We start from the raw sequence: 14,975 nt of genomic DNA on the forward strand, positions 1-14,975 counted from the left end.
TTTGTACTTGCCTTGGAGTGACCTGAGTGCTTGTGTTATGTGGCGGATGCTAGTGGCTGACAGGCAGCTCACCGTGACCTTCTCCTTGTTCAGCCTGGTGAGCGGGACGTCAGTGTGCCTGATGATAGAGTCACCTATTACAAGTGTATCAGGTGTGTTGTTTAGCCTTAAGGGCTGTGACTGTTTGGCACACTGGCTTTGTGAGCTATGTGTTGCACGTGTTTTGTTTTGGGGTAGCAGTTGCTTGGGTGTCTGCTTTGGAGGTCTCTGCTGCTTAGGCAGATTTTTATTTAGAGCCTCCAAGTATGTTTTTGTGTGTTTATGTGTTTGGTTTGCTGTCATGGTAGGTCTATGTGAGACTGGAATTGTAGTGAGTGTGGTTTCCTTCTCCTCCTGACTGGTTATGCCAGTACTGAGTTGAGAGAGCTTAGCCTCCAGTTTGGCTATATGGTTGCATCTCTCACATGTGTTGAAATTTGTTGGGAGGAGGAGAGGGTTGTCTGTGTACATGAGGCAGTTGTAACATTGCCTCAAGATTCCCAGATTCACCAGCTGGACCGGAGAGGAAATTGACAACTGACCTTTGGACATGTTAGAATAGTATTGGGACTTCCTTTATAATTGAAAAAAAGGGCCAATGGGGAACAAGGTACTCAAGGGGAGTTTGTGAGGGTGTAGTGCTTTTAATTTTTTAGTGCTGACTTATATAATTGCTTTAGTAAGCAAGTGCCAGGTAACTTAAATGCAATGTGTTACAGGTAACGTAAATGCAAAAACGACATACAGAAACTTTCTTTCAAGTGAAACAAGGAAATAAGTACAGTAAGCAATGCAGATATCACTAGGGATCCACAGAAGCACTGAAAAGCCACGTTTTAGGTGGAATTAGCATTTCAGGGAAATAAGCAAACAAGCAAACAAGCATACAAACAAAGCTAGATTCAGCAGGACTGGGTCTAGTCTATGCTACAGCAAACAAGGTGTACTAATTTCAGTAAGAAACAGTTCAAATATGCAGCACTATAAGCCTTTAACCAGAAATTCCCAGCTCAGAAGGGCAGAGTCCAGCCTCTCCTCCCACAAGAGTGCAGACCACGAACCTTCTTAATGTAAAATAACTGGCCTGAAGCCCAAGTGCTTAAACCAGAACTAATACACTTTTAGAATAACAGACACTGAGCCCTCAATCAGCAGTTCCCAACTTAGAAGGATGTAAGCTACCTGTCTGCCTTTACTTGTGATTGAGGAGCTGTTTCAAGGGTAGCTATGGATATTTTGGAGCCTTTGGATAGCCCAAGTTCCACAGGAAAGAAATATATCCTAATGGTATTAGATTATGCGACTAGATACTCTGAGGTGGTGGCTCTGTCCTACATTGAGGCAGAGAAGGTGGCAAATACGTTTTTTAAATATTTTTAGCAGGGTAGGTTTCCTGAGAGAAATACTGACTGACAGAGTTGCCAATTTCATGACAGACCTGCTGTTTTTTTTGTGGGAGTGCTGTGGGGTGAAGCACCTAAAGAGCACCCCCTATCACCCACAGACTAATGGTCTTGTGGAGAGGTTAAACTCTACACTAAAGACCACACTAAGGGCATTTGCAGACCAGTTTGAGAGAGAGTGGGACAAATATTTGCCCCAGCTGCTGTTTGTATACACAGAGGTACTCCAGGAATCCATAGGGTTTTCACTCTTTGAGTTGCTGTATGAGCATAGGGTGAGGGGGGTCTTGGATATAATTCATGATAAGTGGGAGGGTGAGTATGAATCCCACAAGGAATCTGTTGTGGCATATGTCCTAAACCTCTGGACAAGGTTTAGGGAGCTCATTGGCTTGGCTGGCAGGAGCCCGATAGCAGAACAAGGTCTGTTATAACAGGAATGCTCGAGCCTGAGAGTATGCTATGGGACAGCAGGTTATGGTGCTCATTCCTGTCAGACACAATAAGCTGCAGGCAGCTTGGGAAGGACCCTTCAAGGTGGTAAGGAAGGTCAGTGATGTTAACTACATGGTAGAACTGTTAGGCAAGAGGCAGGGACACAAACTGTACCATGTTAACATGATGAAGCCTTACCATGATAGGGAAGGTCTAGTGCTGTGTATTTGCAGTGGATGGCAGGAGGAGGCTGAGGGGGATCTGGTGACTGATCTTCTCTGTAAGACACAGACTGACACCTCAGTGGAAAGGGTAGCAATGTCCCAGTGGCTATCCCCTACCCAGGTACGAGAAATACGAGCAGTGTTAGAAGAGTTTGAGGATATGTGCACTGGGAAATCTGGGTGCACCCATCTGGGGCAGCACAGTAGTGAGGTCAACAATGCCAATGCAGATGGGATCTCCAGACAGGGTATAGGTTAATGTGTTTCCAGACAGGCTCATTCATCTCAGTCATTGTTTTTCCAGGGTCACCTGAGAAACTAGCTTGAGTTTTCAAAGAGGGGAGAGATATGATAATGTGAGGTAGTGCCAACTATGCCAGAGAGAGTAGGGCAATGCATGTGTAACATATGCAATCATAGTTAGCTGAAGTTTTGTAAAGATTTTTATGTCATTTGTATATCAAACTGATTTGTACAGATGTTTGTGTTAAAAATGTATTTGTAAAGCTGCTTGTGTTAAAAATGTATCAACAGTGGGTCCTGCTGGACAGAAAAGAAATATACATTTATATCGGACTGTACTGTTGGAACTGAGGAAATGTATATATGTTAACAGAGGATGATGGAAGGGAAGGAGTTAAGTTCAACTCAGCTTACTTTAAGAAAAATAGCCAGAAATTAAGTGACTTGATTTAGGCCATAAATATTTTATTTCACAGGCCTAAATGCAGCCATAGACACAATGTCTGAGAAAGGCCCGGGCTCTTATTGTCCTTAGTGGTAAGCTAATTGCTACCCAGGGGTGTCAAAGAATGGCTGGTTCATTTCTGCAGAAGGATGAAAATATTGCAATTGTTTTACAGTCTCCAGATACCTTAGCTAAGTTCTAGGTGTGTATTGTGACACATCTGTGCTAGATCCTGGTTCAGCTTCTAGTCAGAGGGTAGTGTGAGAACCACAGAGTCAGGTGACCAGATGTGATGTCATTCTATACCCAGCACTGAAATTGTATTTAAATATTACTGAGAGATGTGATAGAGACACTTGGCACTCTGTCTTGCACCTGACTTCAAGACCACTTATCCACTTCATTTTGCCTTGCTTTTATAAGTAACTTAACTAGGGGAACAGTAATTCTTCAGTTGGTTAGAAAGTATAGTGAGATTAGTTAAATACTGTTCTTTTGTATCTGTCTGTTTCCATCTGTGTTATTTTTATATTTCCTTTGAATTGAAACTCTGGTGTTTATTGTAAAGAAATATTCAGTATTTTCATGTTTTCTATTTTATTATTTATTATTAAATATATTTAAACCTTTCATTGTGGCTGGTCTTTTAGAAAATATTTTAACCTCTGAGAGCAATGGCATTTATTTCGGTGGCAGTGTTGCTTCATGCTCCTGAAAGTCTTGCCGCTTAATTAATACTACCATTTCTATAAGTATTAATTTTACTAAGAGTAATAGGATACCCTGGTAAGAGCCTTAAAGTAGCTGGCTGGTGGCAGTGAACCTACCTTATAGTCTGAGAGGAAGTGGCAGAGCTGTTAAATCTGTGCGAGCCTTTCCCAGGTGTGTGTGTGTGTGTGTGTGTGTGTGTGTGTGTGTGTGTGTGTGTGTGTGTGTGTGTGTGTGTGTGTGTGTGTGAAACTCATATCTTAAATAGTGTGTATGTCAGCTACTTGGAACAGGGGCTCAGAGTGCTGTTTTCTGCAGAGAGAAAGGTGAAGTCTTATTTGGGGCCAGAGAGGAGCACCCAGCCTGAGGTCTGGATTGTGTTCCCTGTGGGCTCTTAAGGGAAACTGTTCTTGGTGCAGAGAGCTGCATCTGAAAATAATCTGTGTATCCATTTTTGTCCTAAGTAAACATTCCCCACCAGTGTCAGTAGTGAGGATTGAGGCTCCTTGATTACTGGCCCAGAGGAGGGATGTCACACCACTAGTCAGGGAATGTTGAGAGGCAGGTGTAAGATTCAAACTGCTGTATCCAGCTATCTTCAGAAGGGTCTATATTACAAATCCGAATGATAAAAAGAGTGAACGGTCTTTTATCAAACACTAAAAGTCAAAAACACTGAATGCTGAACACACAGAACAGCAATTTTTTCCCAGGGGGAAAAAAATTGCTGGGCTGTTTTTGGGACTTTGCCATTTCCTCCACTGTGGTGCAATCTTGGAATTGGTATATTTAAGTAGGGGAGTGTGGGGGCAAAGCCCCTCATGTTATTGGGGGATTGGATTTGTTTTTTTTTTCTCTGGGAAAGAAAAAAACAATGTTCCGTGTGTTAGACATTTACTGCTTTGGATTTTTAGTGTTCGATAAAAGAGAGTTCACTCTTTTTATTCTTCAACATCATGATATAGACCCTCTTCAGAATATTCTTTCCTGGAGGGACAAAATATTTTTTTTAATGCAGAACATGCTAAGAAGGAAATGCAAAGGTTTATCTAACAGAAAGTGAGCTGTGAAACAGAAAGAGATTCTGCTTCTTGTTCTTCTGGTAATAAAGACCACAGATAGACTGTGCCAGTGAAACCTTTTCCAATGTTTCAACAGAAATGCTTGAGACACAGAAAAAAAATCACAAACGTTGACTAGAAGAACCAGTAGTACATTAGAAAGGAAGCAGAGACTGGGTTTGGGAGATGGAAATAAACAGGAATAAAACCAGCAACTCGGAAATTGACATATAAATGTGGGATTATAAAGCATTAATTATATTTGTGAAACATGACAGAACAAGAAAACCTGGAAATAGTGGACGTTTTGACTTTGTTAAACTTGTATGGGACTCTAAAGCATATGCCTACTTCATGTCATTAATATTTGGAGGAACAATTAGGAGAGGGACAGAGGAAGGAAAGAGTTGACCCTAAGTAAAACAGACTTTTGTTCTTAACAGTAATATTTGTATAGTGCATGGTATCTGCATGCCATAAAGTAAAGTTTTCTCAGTTATTTTCATGTATAATGAGGATATTAAAGTAAACAAGTGCTCCTGATTTTTCCCTTCTTTTCCCTTTCTCCTTGTTCAGTTTTAAGAAATATAGGCACTGCAATGGAAAAAAAAAAACAAGAAAAGTCCATTCAAAAGGCTATTATACAAGAACAAAATATGTGCTTTTTCTCATTCATGCATAGCAGAAAGTTCTTCTCTGGCAAGCAAATAAATAAATAAATACTTGTAGAAGCAACCATGTGTCTGGTTCTCATGTATCCATGGAGACAATCTGATAAAACATAATAAAAACAGAAAACTTCTTTCTTTTAATTGCATTCTTTCAATGGCTATGAAATAATGATTTCTGAAAGTATTCAAGTGTTTTTTTTCATTCTGAGAGGGTAATAAATAAGACAAAAAACAGACAGCACTTAGAAGCACAAGCTGTACCATGCATCTTAACATGGATAACCTTCATTTTAGGTCAACCCAAGTCTGTAAGTATGGCTGTCAGTTTGGGACAATTGTTCCTATTAGGAAGGTAAAACTTGCTAAAACTTCAATATTTGAAGATGTGCATGGTTTTATGTGTTAATATTAAGTTGATAAGCTTGGGGTGTATTGAGAGTGTATTTTTGAGGGCTTTCAATAAAACAAAACATTTTGTAAGATGTGACATAGGCTCAAATGGATATGACAAGAAACAATGGTATAAAAGGTCAACCTGCCAAACAGTGTGTGCATGTAAGAGAAAAGCTGGAACTAGATACTTAACAAATGATTGTTACAAATAAAAGGTGGGAATAATAAATTCTTAACATGATGAGCCTTTTGATATTATCTTTAGATCTTAATGGTCTCACAGATATATACACAAAAGAAAGAGTAGTGAACTATATTAAAAACGTAGAGTGCAAATAATTATGCTACAGGAGACACATTTGGAAAGAAATGAGCATGTGAATTTGATAAAGAAAGGTTTTCAGGTCGGCTATTCGGTGAAATACATGGGACAAAGGAAAACATGAGTATTTATATTAATTGCAAGAGGAGCCCCAATAGTGCTAAAAGAAGATAAAAAAGATAATAATGGTAAATATGTAGTACTAAGGGGCTACTGTCAAGGGAGGAGGATTACACTGGCATGCATTTATATTCCACCTAAAACTGCTATAATGGAGCTTAAAGAAAATTCTGAGAGAAATAAACAATTTTCAGCAGGGAATATTACAAAGGAGGGTAGATTTTTGAAGACATTTATAAAAATGTTTTCCATGGAAAATGTGAATGCAGTAGTAGGAGTTCGGAGTGAATTTACATATTATTCCCCAAGATACAAAAACTGGGCTAGGCTAGCCAGAACTTATATTTCACAGGAACATGTGCATTTAATTGAAAGTTTTGATACACATCCAGTAACTATTTCAGATTGCGCACCAATAATAACTAAAATAAAAACACAAGGTAATAAAATAAAAATGATTCACTGCTGCCTTCCCACCTATCTACTGAAAAGAGAGGAATTTAAGGAATAGGTAGTGGAAATTATTCGGGAATTATTTGAGAAGACAGAAATTTCTTCCGAAAATATAGCTAGGAAGTGGGATAAAATTAAATTGGAATTTAAAAATAGGATGGAAATGAAAAAAAGAGAACTATGGTTAAGAAGCAACAATAATTATTTAGAGGGACTGATAAATGTTAAAGTATTGTAGAATAGGGGGAAATCTCACAGAAGAAGAACAGGAGCAATTGCATAGTGCTAAGAAGAAAATAAAGGATTACCTCGATAATATGCATGAGTTTAGAAAGATTTTCACCCCAGGGGTTCCACCTATGTCCTTCTTGGATGGGGCAATAGATGCTGATTTCAGTGTCTGCTTGAAACAGACATCCTTAAGAACACAGGTTGAACTTGGCTAGGCTTGTAAGGGTCCTGGGGCTGTTAGCCTAGTAAGCTCCTATGATCTTATGAAGATTGCTTTTAAGCAACTGTTTTTTGATAGTAATGCCAAAGCACAAAAACTTTTAGCACAATGACTCAGGCAACAGAAATTAGAAAGGGTTGTCACCAAGCTTAGGGTGCCTCTAACAAGGAAGATAACAAGAGATATTATAGAGGTACTAGAAATATTTCAAAAATGTTATGAAAGCTTGTAGACTGCGGAGAAATATGGAGATCAAGAAAAGGTACAAATGGAAATGTTTATGGAAGAATTAAATATGCCAAGGTTAGAGGTAGACAAGGCTCAATTACTAATAGGACAGGAGGAGATGAGATAAAAATAGTGATGTATAGCCAATCAACAGGAAAGTCCCAAGGAATAGATGGTATTCCTGTAGAAGTTTGGAAGCTAGGAGGGAAAAAAACTGATAAAGATGTGAAAGGTTTTGTTTAACAGCATTTTAAGAGGAGGAGAAGCACCAACTTTCTGGAAGAAAGCAGTGGTAGATGTAATAGCTAAATAGGGTAAAGACCCATCAGATCTAGCACCATACAGGCTCATTTCAGTCCTAAACCATGATTATAAAGTGTTTATGTCTATAACGGCTAAAAGAATGGCAAAGGTGATGCCAAAATTGATAGACATGGATCAATGTGGTTTTGTGGAGGGAAGCAAACATTTGACAACATGAACAGAACATTGATGATCCAGAGGGAAGCTGAATGCAAGAAAATACCATTGTTGTTGTTGGGTCTTGATAAAGAAAAAGCATTTGGCAGAGTAAGCTGGGACTTTATGAGCAGGGCAATGGAAGCATTTGCATTCTCTGATAAAATTATAAGGTTGATTAGGAGGATATATGAGGGATCGGAAGTGAAAATTAAAGTGGGTGGGTTCCTCTCTGATAATTTCTGTTTGAGCAGAGGTACCAGGCAGGGGTGTCCTCTTTCCCCTTTGTCATTTGCACTATATTTAGAACCATTGGCAAAGAAATTAAGAGACTCAGAAATTCAAGGATATAATTGGTATGGTAGTCAAGAAAAGCTATCTCTATTTGCAGATTATATTATTTTTTACCTAGTAAAACCAGAAAAGGACATTTCAGTGTTGTGGAACATTTTGAGGCAGTTTCAAATCTTTTCGGGATACAAAGTTAATGAATGCTACAACAAAGGTAATAGCTGTACATTTTGTGCTCACACACATATTGGTTCTGCAATACCCATATTTATGGAGACATGATAAAATGAAGTACTTAGAGGTATGGATTAAAAATTATTCTGGCATGGCAGCTAAGGATATGTGGGAAGAGACTAAACAAAAGATAATACAAAAACTGAGAAATTGGAAGCTATGTTATATGGATATGGAGAGCAAGATACAAGAAGTCAAAATGGTTTTAGTACCTTTAGTTTTATACACAGGTCAGGCATATTTTTATCAACCAGAGGAGAAGTTGTGGATAGCAATTAATAAAGATCCAAAGGATTTTACCTGGGAAGGGAAGATAGCAAGAGTCAAGTGGGATAAGCTGATTCTTCCAGCTGAATAAGTCAGTTTGGAATTATTAGATTTGAAGGGATATTTCAGAGCTACACAGTTAAGGCTCCTATACATAGCAAAGGCAGAAACCTATAATTCAAAGTGGAAATGGATTATAATGAAACAGGGAGAAGCTCAGGAAACACGGAGAGACTGGCATTTTGGATGCAGATCCTTAAAAATAAGGTCGAATATTATATTTATAAAGTAGCAGGAAGTATTCTAAGAACTAAGCCAACACAGCAATGAAGAAAGGGGATTCTGCCAATAGGGATTACTGCTATTAGGGATACAGGCAATAGGCAAGAGCAGTCTGGAATTTATTGGAGAAAACTGGTAAAAGAACTAAGGCACTGGGAGCAAATAATTAGAGAGGAAAAGGTAATAGAATGAGAAGAGGCCTATAATTTATTTGGACTGCATGACAGAGATTGCCTTCCCTATCAAGAACTGATATCACAGTATACACAAAGAGAAGGAAATAGGGGAGTCTGAAGCAAAGAGCCAGCACTGGTAGAGGTTTTAGTAAAATCTAGAACAGAATCTGCTGTTAAAAAGAAATAATTAGTACAGCATACAAAATATTGCATGATAACTACAAGAATCAATCAGTGGAGGTTAGGAAATATTTGGGAAGAGAGACTGGATAAACAATTCTCAAAGAAAACAATGGGGGTATATGTATGTCTCCCAAATATGCAACAAAGTCTAGAAGATTTGGGATCTTTACTTGGGGGTGTTTACATAGGTATTTTTTATCCCATGTAGACCAAATAATTTTTCCTCAGGTAGACAGCAAATGTCAGAGGTATGAGGGGAAGAAAGAGGTAGTTGGGACCATATTTTCTGGGATGTAATGAGTTGGCAGATTTTAAAGATTCCCTGCAGACTTCTCTGTCAGGTATACTAGGTAAGCAAACTGGTATAACTAAGGAAGTTATTTTTTGAGTTATAATACAGATTCTGAATTGCCTATACATAGTAAGGTCTTGCTGAGTCTAATTATGGTGGCTGCCAACAAAGCAATTACTAGAAAATGGAAATCAAAGTCTAAACCAACTTTACTAGAAGTAGTGAATACAGTTAACAGATATAAAACTACTGGAATTAGGATCTTTAAAAAAGGGTAGGAGCAAATTACATAGGAAAAAAAACGGGAATTGTCAGAACAATATATGCAGTGGAGGACTGAGGTTTAAAAGAATGCAGGATTTGAATGAGCTATGTTATGTTTGACTGACAATGACTAGATAGATTATAAGTGATGTATAATGTTTGCAACTACAATTATGTCAGCATAGTTTGTGATGTATAATATTTGCAACTAAAATGATGTCAATATGGTCTGTTTTCATTTATATAAATGTATGATTGCCTATGTCATATATGATAATTTAATAAAGATGTTTCTTGTATAAAAAATGACTTACAGTCTGAGGAGATTGTTATATGTGCAGAAAATTACAAATTTTATATATATGCTGAAATGTGCACACTGTACAGCAATTTATGTTGGTCACACATCTCAGAAAAAAATGCTATAATGGTGTATGCATGTAAGTGTGCTACAAAAGAAAAATAATTTGAACACTTGACATGCATCATTATATAGTTATTTTAAAAACTTCTTAGTTCATGTTTTGGAGTGAGTATGATTAGGATGCAGGGAGAGACTTAGAAAATATTTTAGACTATCATATGACTAGCAAAAACTGTTAGAAGCCAGTGAATGCTCAGGTGTGAATTAAGCTATTAACTTTAAATGCCGAAATAGTATACTCCAAACCAAGTGTGCTGGATGCAAGTTCCAGTCTTCCTAGGAAATGCTGACAGTCAAACCAACCTTATATTCGTAATTTGAAGATAATATCGAGCAAGAAGTGAAAACGTCGTCCAAATGTACCACGATTTATTGTAAAATAAGCAACCAAAGGAACCGCTGTACTCAGTTCCACAATTACAAACAGCACGGTCAAACAAACACCACGATCTACCTAGGTTTCATCCGTAGACTTCTTCAGAATACTACACTACGTTTTCTTGCCACTTAAATATGCACAGTAAAACCAATAAATCAATTATTCAATATAACAGTTAAAATAATTAATCCTTTTAAAGGATCTTTACTTTAAAAAATTTTTATGAAACGCTGTTAAAATATGCTTATGTTTGTGTTAGTGAATAGATTGAATAAATTGAATAGCGTGAACCATTTGTAAATCAACACTAGTGTTGTATATATATATAATTGGTTTCCAATGTATGTATGTATTGTATATCCTAGTGTATATAAATAATAAATATATATTGTGTTTAATGAACATGAAACAAATATATATATTTTGATGAATGAATATATTTTTTATTTAAAAGTAAAAAAAATATATATGTGTAGAAAGATGATAATGTGTAATTGAATTAATAATAATGACGATCAACAATGAATAACAGTGATATATATATATATTAATATACCAAATATAAATTAAATATATAAATAATTTATTACTAATAAATATTAATTGCAGTTGCAATGTCTCATGTTAAATAATTACGTGTGAATAGTAAAAAATAATTTTGATAAATAATATTGTAAAACTTGTATAACAATTGTATAATTCAACAATAGAATAATTAATAACATGTATTATTGTCATAAATATACATTAATTGATAAATAGTACATTGTTGATAAGTTCTAAACTTATAAATTAAGGGTTAAAAATTGGGTGACCACATCTTTGTACAGTACCTATGTTAACGCCCCTTGATGTTTTTAAGTTTTAATAGGGGCTTAATGCTACAACATTCATTTAATCCAGGTGAATTATATGCATTTAAACAAATTTGCCATCTTAACTCACTCACATCCAAATTAACATCAATAATTTTCCCTTGTGTGTCTTTGATGACATGATTAATTACACAAAATTTGAATTCATGATCCCTATTGTCCATTTTATGCCTTGCCAAAGCATTAGTGGGCTTAAGATGTTTAATGTCCAGCAGATGCTCTTTTATTCTATCCCTGAAATGTCTGCTGGTCTTGCCCACATAAAATGCTTCGCACATTTGACATAAGGCCAAGTAAACCACGTTAGTTGTGTAACAATTGTAATGTCCAGAAATACTGATACATGTCCCATTTACTTTGATTTTGTCTCCAGTGGTCATTATGTGTTGACATGTCAAACATCTACCACATTTGTAATTTCCTTTGGGTCTATTTGTGCCAATGTTCCTGTCAGTATATTCAAATATGTTTTTTAGGGATGCATCCTTCCTGTACACGTATTGAATCCTACTTTTAAATAAACGGGCCATATCATTGTTTAATTTGAATATCTCCCAATTGTGGTTTAATATATTTTGTATTTGATATGTATTATCATTATAAGTTATAATGTATAACAATTTACTTTTAACTTGATTTTGATTGTCATTCCTCATTTTTTCAATTTCATCATTTGTTAAACCTTCCGTATTCAAAATGGCCTTGTAAGTACCTAATGATCTTTTATGCATCACTTCCTCAAATACATCAGAACATAATTCTATAGGATAACCTCTATTCATAAATAATGTCACTATAAAAGACAATTCATCCTGAAAATCCCTGTCATTACTGACCATCCTGGCCGCCCTGACCATCTGTCCTTTAATAATAGCTTTCTTCTGATGGTCAGGGTGCCAGCTATTGAACTCCAAATAGGAATTTGAAAACGTAGGTTTTCTATATATGTTAGATTTCAACAATCCATCTTCCTTATTTAAAGTTAACTTTACGTCCAAGTAAGTAATGAATTCAGGATTAATTTCATGTGTGAATTTCAAAAACCAAATAGTGTTGTTTATGTATTCCAAAAATCTTTTTAAACTATAATCATCCCCTTGCCATATGAAAAAAATATCATCCAAAAAACGGCAGTATGAATTAATATATGTATGATATTCACTGTTGAAAATATATTCGTCTTCCCAGAAGGCCATTACATAATTAGTAAATGGGGCACATGCTGCCCCATTGCTACTTTGACCTGTTTGTAATAAATTCCTTCATAATATATATAATTATTTTTGAGAACCATCTCCATTAGTCTTACCATTAAGTTGATATGTTCCTGTTCGTACATTCCTGTTTCAAAAATTTGCTCCTCCAACCAGGTTAAACCAATGTCATGTGGTATTGATGTAAATAAGTTACATACATCTACTGTGACAAATATATTATTCTTCTGATATTTGTAAACCTTCATCCTATTCAAAAAGTCCCAAGAATCTTTCAAAATGTAAGAAAACTTTTTTATTCCTTTCTGTAAATAATAATCTAAATACTGACTTATGAAACAGGTTTTATTTCTTTTGCCGTCCACTATCTGTCTGAATTTTAAATTGTCAAGTCCCTTGTGTATCTTTGGGATACCAAAGATACCACTAATGTAAGGGAAGTTGTTGCATAAAAAATTATAATCCTTTTCCGAAATTTGTCCTTGAAATAACATATCTTGCAGCGCCATATCAATGTCTCTATAAGCAATATTAATCTCATTTAAACTGACCTCTATATATGATTCTTCCATTAACATATTTGTCATATAGAAAGTGTAATCGCTTTTCTCCACTACCACCACACCATTGCCCTTATCGGGCTTCATAATGCGGATAGATTTCATTTCCTGTATGTTATTTAATAATTTCTGTTCATCAAGGGTCATATTCATGTGTTCCTGTTTTTTGTATGTCTTAAAATATTTCCTGATATCTCTTTCACTGAGCTTTTCAAATAAAGCTACCATTCCATTCATTGGTGGATTATACGTACTTGGTTTAGTTAAAACAAAGTTTCTTTGTGTTTCATGACTAGTACCATCGTCTTGAAATAAAATTTGGAGATTAACCTTTCTAGTAAACAATTTCAAATCAATTATAGAATTCACCAAATTCCCTTTTCTACACGGAACAAATTGGAATCCTTTTGAGAAAAAGTTTGCGTGTTCTGTCCCTAATTCAACATTAGAATAATTGTATAACTTAAAATCCTGACTTGAATTTACAATTATAACTGGGTTACTCAGCCCTGTGTTAACCCTATGTCCCGTATCAGGTTGATCATTACTTGAATGTTCCTGCACTGTATTATTCGTATTGTCCTGTGTGTCACCAATTCCCACCAGGTCTAAAACACTTGTATTAAAACTTTCAAAACTTTCAAACTCAAAAGTATTAAAATTGTTTCCACTGTCAATACAAACTGTATTCATTGTTAACTCATTGTTCCTGTTCTTATTAACGTCATTATTTTCATACACATTATCAGCAATAATGTCATAAATGCTCAAATTTAAAAGTCCACTATCATTAGAAATAACTAGTGAATTATCATGGTTAACTTGAATGTCCATGAAATTGTCCCCTTTAGATTGTTCATTCGCTTCATATGTAGTCAATGCCCCATTTGATGCAGTTGGTAGTAATGTAGTATTGTATTCAGTTCTTACCTGTGATATATTCTCTATAGTCTCAATAGCGTTACCGTCTTCGGTTTTACTCAAACTGAATTCCTCACAGTGAAACTCACACATATGTTCAACATTGTCCATGTAAGCTTGGTTCGCACCGCTGTTGTGAAGATTTAAACCACAATCGCTGAATATTGTTGCCCCCATGAGTCCCCTCTCGTCTATCTGTACACTCCCCACGCGTTGTTGGTTGCCTGTTGAAAAAAACGCTGCCTCTTGGGACGTGCTCCTAATGCGCCATATACTTCCCTCTCCATGTTGTCCTTACGGTTTCTAATTCTCTCAGATCTTCTCTGGATGTCACCCGTTGGGCTGCTGTCCTCGCAACTTATGTTGTTGTTAAACTCGCGTTCCTCACAGGAAGTGATGTCATCAAATGACCCGTGCCTTCCTGTGTTCTTCCCTGTTGACTGATTGCCATGGTTACCAACAAGTTTTTTAGATTTAGGATATATATTGCCGTTTTCATAGATTTTGGTGTCTCTTTGAATTTTTTATTTTTCTTGGTGTATATATTGTCACAACTTTTGTCTACTTCTTTGATGATATTGATGTAGTTCGTGTAATATTGTTCAAACAGCAAATCTTCACTAATCTTATCATTTAACACTTCCAATTCCTTCACCAACCCTTCTATCTTTACTTCATTATATTTGATCATGATTTTCATGTTCATTAAACACAATATATATTTATTATTTATATACACTAGGATATACAATACATACATACATTGGAAACCAATTATATATATATACAACACTAGTGTTGATTTACAAATGGTTCACAACGCTTTTGCAACGCAATTGCTTGCAGTATATATTGAGCAGGTTCTACACACTCTGAAGAAGTCCATAGGACGAAACCTAGGTCAGTGTTGGAGAATCTTGCCTTGCTGTTCATTAAACTTTTTGGAGGAGCATCGTGT

The 14,975-nt window shown here is 36.0% G+C and overlaps 1 protein-coding gene across 1 annotated transcript in view; it reads right to left on the minus strand.

Moving 5' to 3' along the window:
• The window catches only part of FAXC (failed axon connections homolog, metaxin like GST domain containing), a 1,137,834-nt gene extending 1,123,740 nt beyond the window's left edge, over positions 1-14,094 (minus strand). The window contains exon 1 of the mRNA XM_044065817.1: positions 14,027-14,094. The gene's annotated coding sequence lies outside the window, so the exon portion shown is untranslated. The remainder of the gene's footprint in view (positions 1-14,026) is intronic.
• Between the last annotated feature and the right edge of the window lie 881 nt (positions 14,095-14,975).

The sequence above is a fragment of the Protopterus annectens genome, chromosome 1.part0 (genome assembly GCF_019279795.1).
Source record: "Protopterus annectens isolate FY-2018-M chromosome 1.part0, PAN1.0, whole genome shotgun sequence".
In the NCBI taxonomy this organism is placed as follows: domain Eukaryota; kingdom Metazoa; phylum Chordata; order Ceratodontiformes; family Protopteridae; genus Protopterus; species Protopterus annectens.